This window comes from Oncorhynchus clarkii, unplaced genomic scaffold, assembly GCF_045791955.1.
Source record: "Oncorhynchus clarkii lewisi isolate Uvic-CL-2024 unplaced genomic scaffold, UVic_Ocla_1.0 unplaced_contig_6193_pilon_pilon, whole genome shotgun sequence".
Lineage (NCBI taxonomy): Eukaryota > Metazoa > Chordata > Actinopteri > Salmoniformes > Salmonidae > Oncorhynchus > Oncorhynchus clarkii.
In genome coordinates, this window is record NW_027258092.1 from 57450 (window position 1) to 72500 (window position 15051).

A 15051-nucleotide genomic window follows, 5' to 3' on the forward strand; every position below is an offset into this window, starting at 1 on the left:
GTCTGGCCTAACAGTCCCTGTTAATGGTGCGGATCAGAGATAGTTTAAGAAAAGTTGAGATAATAGAGATCTCCCACTGACCACAAACTGTTTAAATCAACAATTTTCTAGCATCATTTGTCAACGTGTTGTGACGTGGAATCATGTGGATTTGGATTTGAAAGAAGTAATCGATTTACACTGTTGTTTTGTGGGTAATATTTCACTACAGGATTACAATTGAGTCATTTAGCAGACTCTCTTATCCAGAGAGACTTACAGTTGTGAGTCATTTAACAGACTCTCTTATCCAGAGACACTTACAGTAGGGAGTCATTTAGCTGATTCTCTTATCCAGAGAGACTTACAGTAGTGAGTCATTTAGCTGATTCTCTTATCCAGAGAGACTTACAGTAGTGAGTCATTTAACAGACTCTCTCATCCAGAGAGACTTACAGTAGTGAGTCATTTAGCTGATTCTCTTATCCAGAGAGACTTACATGAGAAATGAGGGTTAAGCGCCTTGCTCAAGGGCACCGACAGATGTTTCACCTAGTCGGCTTGGGGATTCGAAACAGTGACCTTTCGGGGCGGCAGTGGTTAGAGCGTTGGACTAGTAACCGACAGGTTGCTAGATTGGATCCCCCGAGCTGACAAGGTAAAAATCTGTCGTTCTGCCCCTGAACAAACCAGTTAACCCACTGTTCCTAGGCCAGTTAACCCACTGTTCCTAGACCAGTTAACCCACTGTTCCTAGGCCAGTTAACCCACTGTTTCCTAGGCCGTCATTGTAAATAATAATTTGTTCTTAACTGACTTGCCTAGTTAAATAAAGATAAAATACTGGCCCAACGCTCTTAATTAACTGCTAGGTCATCACGGTAACCACTTTTCAACATAGACAAAACCTAGTATAAAATATGTTGAATTTGTGCCTTTAAAACACCGTCAGATCTACATAGTAATATCCACTATAAGATTTGTTTTAAAACAAGAGGCTGGACAGCGCCTCCTACTGCAGAGATCATCTATCTACAGCCATCCATTCAGTCTCCCGTCCAGGGGTTTATCCAAACACAGCCTTTCTTAGCTGGGATGTTCCTCACTGACAATTACCAATGTGTTAAAGTGAGAATGATTGCTGAGACATCTCCACTTAATAGATTCACTGTTGCTATCAAAGTTATTCTAAAGTGTAGGTTCAACAGAGCAAGTGAAATGTAAACCGGACTGTATCTATCACACAGCATCTACGATGCTCCGTACTGTATCAATCACACAGCATCTACGAGGCTCCGTACTGTATCAATCACACAGCATCTATGAGGCTCCGTACTGTATCAATCACACAGCATCTACGAGGCTCCGTACTGTATCAATCACACAGCATCTACGAGGCTCCGTACTGTATCAATCACACAGCATCTATGATGCTCCGTACTGTATCAATCACACACCATCTACGAGGCTCCGTACTGTATCAATCACACAGCATCTACGAGGCTCCGTACTGTATCAATCACACAGCATCTACGAGGCTCCGTACTCTTATCAATCACACAGCATCTACGAGGCTCCGTACTGTATCAATCACACAGCATCTATGAGGCTCCGTACTGTATCTATCACACAGCATCTATGAGGCTCCGTACTGTATCAATCACACAGCATCTACGAGGCTCCGTACTGTATCAATCACACAGCATCTACGAGGCTCCGTACTGTATCAATCACACAGCATCTATGAGGCTCCGTACTGTATCAATCACACAGCATCTACGAGGCTCCGTACTGTATCAATCACACAGCATCTATGAGGCTCCGTACTGTATCAATCACACAGCATCTACGAGGCTCTGTACTGTATCAATCACACAGCATCTACGATGCTCCGTACTGTATCAATCACACAGCATCTACGAGGCTCCGTACTGTATCTATCACACAGCATCTACGAGGCTCCGTACTGTATCAATCACACAGCATCTACGAGGCTCCGTACTGTATCAACCACACAGCATCTACGAGGCTCCGTACTGTATCAATCACACAGCATCTACGAGGCTCCGTACTGTATCAATCACACAGCATCTACGAGGCTCCGTACTGTATCAATCACACAGCATCTACGAGGCTCCATACTGTATCTATCACACAGCATCTATGAAGCTATTTAGGCCTGTACAGCTAATTCCAAACTGGAATTAAAGCCAGACTCAGCACAGATGGAGCTATCCAAACTAGAATTTAAGCCAGATTCAGCACAGATGGAGCTATCCAAACTGGAATTAAAGCCAGACTCAGCACAGATGGAGCTATCCAAACTGGAATTAAAGCCAGATTCAGCACAGATGGAGCTATCCAAACTGGAATTAAAGCCAGACTCAGCACAGATGGAGCTATCCAAACTGGAATTAAAGCCAGATTGAGCACAGATGGAGCTATCCAAACTGGAATTAAAGCCAGACTCAGCACAGATGGAGCTATCCAAACTGGAATTAAAGCCAGACTCAGCACAGATGGAGCTATCCAAACTGGAATTAAAGCCAGACTCAGCACAGATGGAGCTATCCAAACTGGAATTAAAGCCAGACTCAGCACAGATGGAGCTATCCAAACTGGAATTAAAGCCAGACTCAGCACAGATGGAGCTATCTAAACAGAAGAAGCATCTCCTTTAAATGTCGATATTTGGTTGCGTTGGAAACCAAAACAATTCAATATCACTTTTTAAATTGACTAAATAGCCTTTTAACCTGCCTCCAGCTCAACCAGACGTTAAAGAATGGGATGAAGCCAGTGTCTCAGATGGAACTATCCAACCAGCAGTTAAAGAATGGGATGAAGCCAGTGTCTCAGATGGAACTATCCAACCAGAAGATAAAGAATGGGATGAAGCCAGTGTCTCAGATGGAACTATCCAACCAGAAGATAAAGAATGGGATGAAGCCAGTGGTTCAGATGGAACTATCCAACCAGAAGTTAAAGAATGGGATGAAGCCAGTGTCTCAGATGGAACTATCCAACCAGAAGATAAAGAATGGGATGAAGCCAGTGTCTCAGATGGAACTATCCAACCAGAAGTTAAAGAATGGGATGAAGCCAGTGTCTCAGATGGAACTATCCAACCAGAAGTTCAGATGATACTATCCAAGTAGTAGATACATCTTCTTTAAATGTTCATATCTGGCTGCGTTGACAACCAAAATCAATTCAATATTGTGAGGGAGATAGAGGGAGATATAGAGATAGAGAGAGGGAGGGAGAGAGATAGAGAGAGAGATATAGATAGAGGGACAGATAGATGGAGATAGAGGGAGAGGATGAGATAGAGGGGAGATAGAGAGAGATAGAAATAGAGGGGGAGATAGAGGGGGAGACAGAGGGGAGATAGAGGAGATAGAGGGAGAGGATGAGATAGCGATAGAGGGGAGATAGAGAGAGATAGAAATAGAGGGGGAGATAGAGGGATATAGAGGGAGAGGATGAGATAGAGATAGAGGGGGAGATACAGGGAGAGATAGAGATAGAGGGGAGATAGAGGGGGAGATAGAGGGAGATAGAGAGAGGGAGAGGATGAGATAGAGATAGAGGGGGAGATAGAGGGAGATAGAGAGAGGGAGAGGATGAGATAGAAAAGGGGAGATAGAGGAGGAGATAGAGGGAGAGATAGAGGAGGAGATAGAGGGGGAGATAGAGGGGGAGATGGAGATAGAGGGAGAGGATGAGATAGAGATAAAGGGGAGATAGAGATAGAGGGAGAGGATGAGATAGAGATAAAGGGGAGATAGAGATAGAGGGAGAGGGGAGATAGAGGGGGAGATAGAGATAAAGGGGAGATAGAGGGAGACATAGAGATAACGGGGAGATAGAGGGATATAGAGGGAGAGATAGAGATAAAGGGGAGATAGAGGGAGATATAAATAAAGGGGAGATAGAGGGAGATATAGAGATAAAGGGGAGATAGAGGGAGATAGAGGGGGAGATAGAGGGAGAGATAGAGATAAAGGGGAGATAGAGGGAGATATAGAGATAACGGGGAGATAGAGGGAGAGATAGAGGTAGTTCTAATCAGAGTTCTAAATCTCCTTATACTGCCACTTGCCGTCTCGTCCTATGTATCTGACCTGGGCTGAACAAGTCTTCCTTCTCTCTCTTACAAGCAGAGATGCACTAATGTGACACAGTCAGACTGTACATCTGTTACCTTGGCAACCCAGAGTTGATGAGAGTACTCAGCACTGCAACACTGCAATTACTGCAATTACACAGCACTGCAATTACACACACACACACACACACACACACACACACACACACACACACACACACACACACACACACACACACACACACACAGTCCCTAACCCCCTAACCATAACTCCTAACCCAACACCTAACCTCAACCCCAAAGCCTAAAACTAACTATTACTAACTATTAAGACATTTTAATTAATTCAGGACATGAAAAAAGTCCAGACTTTTCAAAATTGTTTTTGTTTTCCGACCTTGTCAGGACGTTCTGGTCTGAATAAGGCAGGAAAACATACACAACACACACACACACACACACACACACACACACACACACACACACACACACACACACACACACACACACACACACACACACACACACACACACACACACACACACACACCGTCTTTTTTTACTCATTTTGTACATAATGTTGCCACTACCGTCTCTTATGACCGAAAATAACTTCTAGACATCAGGACCGTGATTACTCACCACGGACTGGCAGAATCCTTTTTTCCCTTTCACCACTCTGACGAGCCAGAAGAGAAGGATATACTGCTTCCTCGGGAACAGGCCCCGACCCCCGTGATCTGCGTGAAGAGGAGGCGGAGAAACAGGGGCCGAAGGGCGGGCTGTCTTCTGAGAATTCGTAAACGATCGAAATAAACTCCCACTTCCCTCCATTCTGCTAGCGAACGTGCAATCTTTGGTGAATAAACTCGACGACCAACGCGGAAGATTAAACTGCGAACGGGACATTGAAAACTGTAACATCTTATGCTTCACGGAGTCGTGGCTGAACTACGACGTTATCAACATACAGCTGGCTGGTTGCATGCTGTACAGGCAGGATAGAAGAGCAGCGTTTTGTAAGACAAGGGGAGGCGGAACTACAGTGCCTTGCGAAAGTATTCGGCCCCCTTGAACTTTGCAACCTTTTGCCACATTTCAGGCTTCAAACATAAAGATATAAAACTGTATTTTTTTGTGAAGAATCAACAACAAGTGGGACACAATCGTGAAGTGGAACGACATTTATTGGATATTTCAAACTTTTTTAACAAATCAAAAACTGAAAAATTGGGCGTGCAAAATTATTCAGCCCCTTTACTTTCAGTGCAGCAAACTCTCTCCAGAAGTTCAGTGAGGATCTCTGAATGATCCAATGTTGACCTAAATGACTAATGATGATAAATACAATCCACCTGTGTTTAATCAAGTCTCTGTATAAATGCACCTGCACTGTGATAGTCTCAGAGGTCCGTTAAAAGCGCAGAAAGCTCTCCCTCACCCTCCATTTGGCAAATCTGACCATAATTCTATCCTCCTGATTCCTGCTTACAAGCAAAAATTAAAGCAGGAAGCATCAGTGACTCGGTCTATAAAAAAGTGGTCAGTGGAAGCAGATGCTAAACTACAGGACTGTTTTGCTAGCACAGACTGGAATATGTTCCGGGATTCCTCCGATGGCATTGAGGAGTACACCACATCAGTCATTGGCTTCTTCAATAAGTGCATCGAGGACGTCGTCCCCACAGTGACCTTACGTACATACCCCAACCAGAAGCCATGGATTACAGGCAACATCCACACTGAGCTAAAGGCTAGAGCTTCTGCTTTCAAGGAGCGGGACTCTAACCCAGAAGCTTATAGGAAATCCTGCTATGTCCTCCGACGAACCATCAAACAGGCAAAGCATAAATACAGGACTAAGATCGAATCGTACTACACCGGCTCCGACATTCGTTGGGTGTGGCAGGGCTTGCAAACCATTACAGACTACAAAGGGAAGCACAGCCGAGAGCTGCCCAGTGACACGAGCCTACCAGACGAGCTAAACTACTTTTATGCTCGCTTCGAGGCAAATAACATTGAAACATGCATGAGAGCACCAGCTGTTCTGAAAGACTGTGATCATGCTCTCTTCAGCCGATGTGAGTAAGACCTTTAGACAGGTAAACATTCACAAGGCCGCAGGGACAGACGGATTACCAGACGGATTACCAGGACACATACTCAGAGCATGCGCTGACCAACTGGCAAGTGTCTTCCCTGACATTTTCAACCTCTCCCTGTCCGAGTCTCTAATACCAACATGTTTTAAGCAGACTACCATAGTGCCTGTGCCCAATAATTCTAAGGTAACCTGCCTTAATGACTACCGCCCCGTAGCACTCACATTTGTAGACATGAAGTGTTTTGAAAGGCTGGTCATGGCTCACATCAACACCATTATCCCAGAAACCCTAGACCCACTCCAATTTGCATACCGCCCTAAGAAATCCACAGATGATGCAATCTCTATTGCACTCCACACTGCCCTTTCCCACCTGGACAAAAGGAACACCTATGTGAGAATGCTGTTCATTGACTACAGCTCAGTGTTAAACACTGCGCCCTCAAAGCTCATCACTAAGCTAAGGATCCTGGGACTAAACACCTCCCTCTGCAACTGGATCCTGGACTTCCTGTCGGGCCACCCCCAGGTGGTAAGGGTAGGTAACAACACATCCGCCATGCTGATCCTCAACACAGGGGCCCCTCAAGGATGCGTGCTCAGTACCCTCCTGTGCTCCCTGTTCTCTCATGACTGCATGAGGCCAGGCACGACTCCAACACCATCATTAAATTTGCCGATGACACAACAGTGGTAGGCCTGATCACCAACAATGATGAGACAGCCTATAGGGAGGAGACCTGGCAAAGTGGTGCCAGGACAACAACCTCTCCCTCAACGAGACAAAGGAGATGATTGTGGACTACAGGAAAAAGAGGACCGAGCATACCCTCATTCTCATCGACGGGGCTGCAGTGGAGCAGGTTGAGCAGGTTGTTGCAGGTTGTTCCTTGGTGTCCAAATCACAAACTAACATGGTCCAAGCACACCAAGACAGGGCACGACAAAACCTATTCCCCTTCAGGAGACTGAAAATATTTGACATGGGTCCTCAGATCCTTAAAAGGTTCTACAGCTGCACCATCGAGAGCATCCTGACTGGTTGCATCACTGCCTGGTATGGCAACTGCTCGGCCTCGGCCAAGACATTACAGAGGGTAGTGCGTACGGTCCAGTACATCACTGGGGCCAAGCTTCCTGTCATCCAGGACCTCTATACCAGGCGGTGTCAGAGGGAGGCCCTTAAAATTGTCAAAGACTACAGCCACCCTAGTCATTAGAATGTTGTCTCTGCTACTCCACGGAAAGTGGTACCGGAGCGCCAAGTCTAGGTCTAAGAGGCTTCTAAACAGCTTCCACCCCCAAGTGGTACCGGAGCGCCAAGTCTAGGTCCAAGAGGCTTCTAAACAGCTTCCACCCCCAAGTGGTACCGGAGCGCCAAGTCTAGGTCCAATAGGCTTCTAAACAGCTTCTACCCCCAAGTGGTACCGGAGCGCCAAGTCTAGGTCCAAGAGGCTTCTAAAACAGCTTCTACCCCCAAGTGGTACCGGAGCGCCAAGTCTAGGTCCAATAGGCTTCTAAACAGCTTCTACCCCCAAGTGGTACCGGAGCGCCAAGTCTAGGTCCAAGAGGCTTCTAAACAGCTTCTACCCCCAAGCGATAAGACTCCTGATCATCTAATCAAATGGCTACCCAGACTATTTTCATTGCCCCCCTCCTCTTTACACCACTGCTACTCTCTGTTGTTATCATCTATGCATAGTCACTTTAATATCTCTACCTACATGTACATACTACCTCAACTAACCGGTGCCCTTCCACAGTGACTCTGTATCGGTGCTCCCCTCTTTATAGTCTCGCTATTGTTATTTTACTGCTGCTCTTTAATTACTGGTTACTTTTATCTCTTATTCTTATCCGTATTTTTTTTAACTGCATTGTTGGTTAGGGGCTCGTAGGAAACCTTTTCACTGTAAGGTTTACACCTGTTGTATTTGGAGCATGTGACCAATAAAATTGTGTTTTATTTTATTTGACTCTCTCTCTCTCTCTCTCTCTCTCTCTGTCTCTCTCTCTCTCTCTCTCTCTCCCTGTCTCTCTCACTGTCTCTCTCACTGTCTCTCTCACTGTCTCTCTCTCTCACTCTCTCTGTCTCTCTCTCTCTCTGTCTCTCTCTCCCTGTCTCTCTCACTGTCTCTCTCTCTCTCTCTCTGTCTCTCTCTCTCTCTGTCTGTCTCTCCCTGTCTCTCTCACTGTCTCTCTCACTGTCTCTCTCACTGTCTCTCTCTCTCTCTCTCACTCTCTCTGTCTCTCTCTCTCTCTGTCTCTCTCTCCCTGTCTCTCTCACTGTCTCTCTCACTGTCTCTCTCACTGTCTCTCTCTCTCTCACTCTCTCTCTCTCACTCTCTCTCGCTGTCTCTCTCTCTCTCTCTCTCTCTCTCTCAAGCATGTAGTCGTTCCACCTCACATAGAGAAAGTAGCAGCAACAGGATTGATAAGGTTGTGTCAGACAGGAGGGATTGTAGCCTGAGCTTTTCTGGCAACAGAACATGAAGAGAGAGGCGATATGCTACAGCTACTACATTCATTCGTTTCCCAAACGCTCTGTCATCGGATCGACGGAGGACCCATTTGTCAGCGAGCGAAGTGACGATGCATTATCTCTCTCTAAACACACACACGCACACATATATACACAAACACACACACACATTCTCAATTACACAGTTTCTCTCGCACACACGCACAAACACACAGATACAAACACAAACAAACACATCCACACGAACCTACACACTACTGTTCTAGTCCTCCTGACTACTGTACTAGTCCTCCTGACTACTGTACTAGTTCTCCTGGGTCTGACTACTGTACTAGTCCTCCTGACTACTGTACTAGTCCCCCTGACTACTGTACTAGTCCCCCTGACTACTGTACTAGTCCTCCTGACTACTGTACTAGTCCCCCTGACTACTGTACTAGTCCTCCTGACTACTGTACTAGTCCTGACTACTGTACTAGTCCTCCTGACTACTGTACTAGTCCTCCTGACTACTGTACTAGTCCTCCTGACTACTGTACTAGTACTAGTCCTCCTGACTACTACTGTACTAGTACTAGTCCCCCTGACTACTGTACTAGTCCTCCTGACTACTGTACTAGTCCTCCTGACTACTGTACTAGTCCCCCTGGGTCTGACTACTGTACTAGTCCCCCTGACTACTGTACTACTGTCTGACTACTGTACTAGTCCTCCTGACTACTGTACTAGTCCTCCTGACTACTGTACTAGTCCCCCTGGGTCTGACTACTGTACTAGTCCCCCTGACTACCGTACTAGTCCTCCTGACTACTGTACTAGTCCTCCTGACTACTGTACTAGTCCTCCTGACTACTGTACTGTACTACTGTCCCCCTGACTACTGTACTAGTCCCCCTGACTACTGTACTAGTCTTCCTGACTACTGTACTAGTCCTCCTGACTACTGTACTAGTCCTCCTGACTACTGTACTAGTCCCCCTAACTACTGTACTAGTCCTCCTGACTACTATACTAGTCCTCCTGACTACTATACTAGTCCTCCTGACTACTGTACTAGTCCCCCTGACTACTGTACTAGTCCCCCTGGGTCTGACTACTGTACTAGTCCTCCTGACTACTGTACTAGTCCCCCTGACTACTGTACTAGTCCTCCTGACTACTGTACTAGTCCTCATTACTACTGTACTAGTCCTCCTGACTACTGTACTAGTCCCCCTGACTACTGTACTAGTCCCCCTAACTACTGTACTAGTCCTCCTGACTACTGTACTAGTCCCCCTGACTACTGTACTAGTCCTCCTGGGTCTGACTACTGTACTAGTCCTCCTGACTACTGTACTAGTCCCCCTGACTACTGTACTAGTCCTCCTGACTACTGTACTAGTCCTCCTGACTACTGTACTAGTCCTCCTGACTACTGTACTAATCCCCCTAACTACTGTACTAGTCCTCCTGACTACTGTACTAGTCCTCCTGACTACTGTACTAGTCCTCCTGACTACTGTTCTAGTCCTCCTGACTACTGTACTAGTCCTCCTGACTACTGTACTAGTTCTCCTGACTACTGTACTAGTCCTCCTGACTACTGTACTAGTCCTCCTGACTACTGTACTAGTCCTCCTGACTACTGTACTAGTCCTCCTGACTACTGTACTAATCCCCCTAACTACTGTACTAGTCCCCCTGGGTCTGACTACTGTACTAGTCCTCCTGACTACTGTACTAATCCTGACCTGTACTACTGTACTAATCCCCCTAACTACTGTACTAACTACTGTACTAGTCCTCCTGACTACTGTACTAGTCCCTGTACTAGTCCCCCTGGGTCTGACCTGACTACTGTACTAGTCCTACTGTACTGACTACTGACTACTGTACTAGTCCTCCTGACTACTGTACTAGTCCCCCTGACTACTACTGTACTAGTCCTCCTGACTACTGTACTAGTCCTCCTGACTACTGTACTAGTCCTCCTGACTACTGTACTAGTCCTCCTGACTACTGTACTAGTCCTCCTGACTACTGTACTAGTCCTCCTGACTACTGTACTAGTCCTCCTGACTACTGTACTAGTCCCCCTGGGTCTGATTACTGTACTAATCCCCCTGACTACTGTACTAGTCCTCCTAACTACTGTACTAGTCCTCCTGACTACTGTTCTAGTCCTCCTGACTACTGTTCTAGTCCCCCTGACTACTGTACTAGTCCTCCTGACTACTGTACTAGTCCCCCTGACTACTGTACTAGTCCCCCTAACTACTGTTCTAGTCCTCCTGACTACTGTACTAGTCCTCCTGACTACTGTACTAGTCCTCCTGACTACTGTACTAGTCCTCCTGACTACTGTTCTAGTCCTCCTGACTACTGTACTAGTCCCCCTAACTACTGTACTAGTTCTCCTGACTACTGTACTAGTCCCCCTAACTACTGTACTAGTCCTCCTGACTACTGTACTAGTCCTCCTGACTACTGTACTAGTCCCCCTAACTACTGTACTAGTCCCCCTGGGTCTGACTACTGTACTAGTCCTCCTGACTACTGTACTAGTCCTCCTGACTACTGTACTAGTCCCCCTGACTACTGTACTAGTCCTCCTGACTACTGTACTAGTCCTCCTGACTACTGTACTAGTCCTCCTGACTACTGTACTAGTCCCCCTGGGTCTGACTACTGTACTAGTCCTCCTGACTACTGCACTAGTCCCCCTGACTACTGTACTAGTCCTCCTGACTACTGTACTAGTCCTCCTGACTACTGTACTAGTCCTCCTGACTACTGTACTAGTCCCCCTGGGTCTGACTACTGTACTAGTCCTCCTGACTACTGTACTAGTCCCCCTGACTACTGTACTAGTCCCCCTGGGTCTGACTACTGTACTAGTCCTCCTGACTACTGTACTAGTCCTCCTGACTACTGTACTAGTCCCCCTGGGTCTGACTACTGTACTAGTCCCCCTGACTACCGTACTAGTCCTCCTGACTACTGTACTAGTCCTCCTGACTACTGTACTAGTCCTCCTGACTACTGTACTAGTCCCCCTGACTACTGTACTAGTCCCCCTGACTACTGTACTAGTCTTCCTGACTACTGTACTAGTCCTCCTGACTACTGTACTAGTCCTCCTGACTACTGTACTAGTCCCCCTAACTACTGTACTAGTCCTCCTGACTACTATACTAGTCCTCCTGACTACTATACTAGTCCTCCTGACTACTGTACTAGTCCCCCTGACTACTGTACTAGTCCCCCTGGGTCTGACTACTGTACTAGTCCTCCTGACTACTGTACTAGTCCCCCTGACTACTGTACTAGTCCTCCTGACTACTGTACTAGTCCTCATTACTACTGTACTAGTCCTCCTGACTACTGTACTAGTCCCCCTGACTACTGTACTAGTCCCCCTAACTACTGTACTAGTCCTCCTGACTACTGTACTAGTCCCCCTGACTACTGTACTAGTCCTCCTGGGTCTGACTACTGTACTAGTCCTCCTGACTACTGTACTAGTCCCCCTGACTACTGTACTAGTCCTCCTGACTACTGTACTAGTCCTCCTGACTACTGTACTAGTTCTCCTGACTACTGTACTAGTCCTCCTGACTACTGTACTAGTCCTCCTGACTACTGTACTAGTCCTCCTGACTACTGTACTAATCCCCCTAACTACTGTACTAGTCCTCCTGACTACTGTACTAGTCCTCCTGACTACTGTACTAGTCCTCCTGACTACTGTTCTAGTCCTCCTGACTACTGTACTAGTCCTCCTGACTACTGTACTAGTTCTCCTGACTACTGTACTAGTCCTCCTGACTACTGTACTAGTCCTCCTGACTACTGTACTAGTCCTCCTGACTACTGTACTAATCCCCCTAACTACTGTACTAGTCCCCCTGGGTCTGACTACTGTACTAGTCCTCCTGACTACTGTACTAATCCCCCGAACTACTGTACTAGTCCTCCTGACTACTGTACTAGTCCTCCTGACTACTGTACTAGTCCCCCTGACTACTGTACTAGTCCTCCTGACTACTGTACTAGTCCCCCTGACTACTGTACTAGTCCTCCTGACTACTGTACTAGTCCTCTTGACTACTCTACTAGTCCTCCTGACTACTGTACTAATCCCCCTAACTACTGTACTAGTCCCCCTGGGTCTGACTACTGTACTAGTCCTCCTGACTACTGTACTAGTCCTCCTGACTACTGTACTAGTCCTCCTGACTACTGTACTAGTCCTCCTGACTACTGTACTAGTCCTCATTACTACTGTACTAGTCCTCCTGACTACTGTACTAGTCCCCCTGACTACTGTACTAGTCCCCCTAACTACTGTACTAGTCCTCCTGACTACTGTACTAGTCCCCCTGACTACTGTACTAGTCCTCCTGGGTCTGACTACTGTACTAGTCCTCCTGACTACTGTACTAGTCCCCCTGACTACTGTACTAGTCCTCCTGACTACTGTACTAGTCCTCCTGACTACTGTACTAGTCCTCCTGACTACTGTACTAATCCCCCTAACTACTGTACTAGTCCTCCTGACTACTGTACTAGTCCTCCTGACTACTGTACTAGTCCTCCTGACTACTGTTCTAGTCCTCCTGACTACTGTACTAGTCCTCCTGACTACTGTACTAGTTCTCCTGACTACTGTACTAGTCCTCCTGACTACTGTACTAGTCCTCCTGACTACTGTACTAGTCCTCCTGACTACTGTACTAATCCCCCTAACTACTGTACTAGTCCCCCTGGGTCTGACTACTGTACTAGTCCTCCTGACTACTGTACTAATCCCCCGAACTACTGTACTAGTCCTCCTGACTACTGTACTAGTCCTCCTGACTACTGTACTAGTCCCCCTGACTACTGTACTAGTCCTCCTGACTACTGTACTAGTCCCCCTGACTACTGTACTAGTCCTCCTGACTACTGTACTAGTCCTCCTGACTACTGTACTAGTCCTCCTGACTACTGTACTAATCCCCCTAACTACTGTACTAGTCCCCCTGGGTCTGACTACTGTACTAGTCCTCCTGACTACTGTACTAGTCCTCCTGACTACTGTACTAGTCCTCCTGACTACTGTACTAGTCCTCCTGACTACTGTACTAGTCCCCCTGGGTCTGATTACTGTACTAATCCCCCTGACTACTGTACTAGTCCTCCTAACTACTGTACTAGTCCTCCTGACTACTGTTCTAGTCCTCCTGACTACTGTTCTAGTCCCCCTGACTACTGTACTAGTCCTCCTGACTACTGTACTAGTCCCCCTGACTACTGTACTAGTCCCCCTAACTACTGTTCTAGTCCTCCTGACTACTGTACTAGTCCTCCTGACTACTGTACTAGTCCTCCTGACTACTGTACTAGTCCTCCTGACTACTGTACTAGTCCTCCTGACTACTGTTCTAGTCCTCCTGACTACTGTACTAGTCCCCCTAACTACTGTACTAGTTCTCCTGACTACTGTACTAGTCCCCCTAACTACTGTACTAGTCCTCCTGACTACTGTACTAGTCCTCCTGACTACTGTACTAGTCCCCCTAACTACTGTACTAGTCCCCCTGGGTCTGACTACTGTACTAGTCCTCCTGACTACTGTACTAGTCCTCCTGACTACTGTACTAGTCCCCCTGACTACTGTACTAGTCCTCCTGACTACTGTACTAGTCCTCCTGACTACTGTACTAGTCCTCCTGACTACTGTACTAGTCCCCCTGGGTCTGACTACTGTACTAGTCCTCCTGACTACTGCACTAGTCCCCCTGACTACTGTACTAGTCCTCCTGACTACTGTACTAGTCCTCCTGACTACTGTACTAGTCCTCCTGACTACTGTACTAGTCCCCCTGGGTCTGACTACTGTACTAGTCCTCCTGACTACTGTACTAGTCCCCCTGACTACTGTACTAGTCCCCCTGGGTCTGACTACTGTACTAGTCCTCCTGACTACTGTACTAGTCCTCCTGACTACTGTACTAGTCCCCCTGGGTCTGACTACTGTACTAGTCCCCCTGACTACCGTACTAGTCCTCCTGACTACTGTACTAGTCCTCCTGACTACTGTACTAGTCCTCCTGACTACTGTACTAGTCCCCCTGACTACTGTACTAGTCCCCCTGACTACTGTACTAGTCTTCCTGACTACTGTACTAGTCCTCCTGACTACTGTACTAGTCCTCCTGACTACTGTACTAGTCCCCCTAACTACTGTACTAGTCCTCCTGACTACTATACTAGTCCTCCTGACTACTATACTAGTCCTCCTGACTACTGTACTAGTCCCCCTGACTACTGTACTAGTCCCCCTGGGTCTGACTACTGTACTAGTCCTCCTGACTACTGTACTAGTCCCCCTGACTACTGTACTAG

At 46.9% G+C, this 15051-nt stretch overlaps 1 protein-coding gene across 1 annotated transcript in view; it reads left to right on the top strand.

Moving 5' to 3' along the window:
- LOC139395350 (LIM domain only protein 3-like) overlaps positions 1 to 15051 on the top strand; it is a 32128-nt gene that overhangs the window by 1723 nt on the left and 15354 nt on the right. The window lies entirely within an intron of this gene.